The sequence below is a fragment of the Protomyctophum parallelum genome (assembly GCF_964188405.1).
Source record: "Protomyctophum parallelum genome assembly, chromosome: 2".
Classification (NCBI taxonomy): domain Eukaryota; kingdom Metazoa; phylum Chordata; class Actinopteri; order Myctophiformes; family Myctophidae; genus Protomyctophum; species Protomyctophum parallelum.
Window position 1 is genome coordinate 3,404,006 of NC_139699.1, and position 1,149 is coordinate 3,405,154.

Below are 1,149 nucleotides of genomic sequence, written 5' to 3' on the forward strand. Positions count from 1 at the left end.
GTCTGACTCGGTTCATTACATTTAGTCTGACTCGGTTCATTACATTTAGTTTGACTCGGTTCATTACATTTAGTTTGACTCGGTTCATTACATTTAGTTTGACTCGGTTCATTACATTTAGTTTGACTCGGTTCATTACATTTAGTCTGACTCGGTTCATTACATTTAGTTTGACTCGGTTCATTACATTTAGTCTGACTCGGTTCATTACATTTAGTTTGACTCGGTTCATTACATTTAGTCTGACTCGGTTCATTACATTTAGTCTGACTCGGTTCATTACATTTAGTTTGACTCGGTTCATTACATTTAGTCTGACTCGGTTCATTACATTTAGTTTGACTCGGTTCATTACATTTAGTCTGACTCGGTTCATTACATTTAGTTTGACTCGGTTCATTACATTTAGTCTGACTCGGTTCATTACATTTAGTTTGACTCGGTTCATTACATTTAGTCTGACTCGGTTCATTACATTTAGTCTGACTCGGTTCATTACATTTAGTTTGACTCGGTTCATTACATTTAGTCTGACTCGGTTCATTACATTTAGTCTGACTCGGTTCATTACATTTAGTTTGACTCGGTTCATTACATTTAGTTTGACTCGGTTCATTACATTTAGTTTGACTCGGTTCATTACATTTAGTTTGACTCGGTTCATTACATTTAGTTTGACTCGGTTCATTACATTTAGTTTGACTCGGTTCATTACATTTAGTTTGACTCGGTTCATTACATTTAGTCTGACTCGGTTCATTACATTTAGTTTGACTCGGTTCATTACATTTAGTTTGACTCGGTTCATTACATTTAGTTTGACTCGGTTCATTACATTTAGTTTGACTCGGTTCATTACATTTAGTTTGACTCGGTTCATTACATTTAGTCTGACTCGGTTCATTACATTTAGTTTGACTCGGTTCATTACATTTAGTTTGACTCGGTTCATTACATTTAGTTTGACTCGGTTCATTACATTTAGTTTGACTCGGTTCATTACATTTAGTCTGACTCGGTTCATTACATTTAGTTTGACTCGGTTCATTACATTTAGTCTGACTCGGTTCATTACATTTAGTCTGACTCGGTTCATTACATTTAGTTTGACTCGGTTCATTACATTTAGTCTGACTCGGTTCCATTACA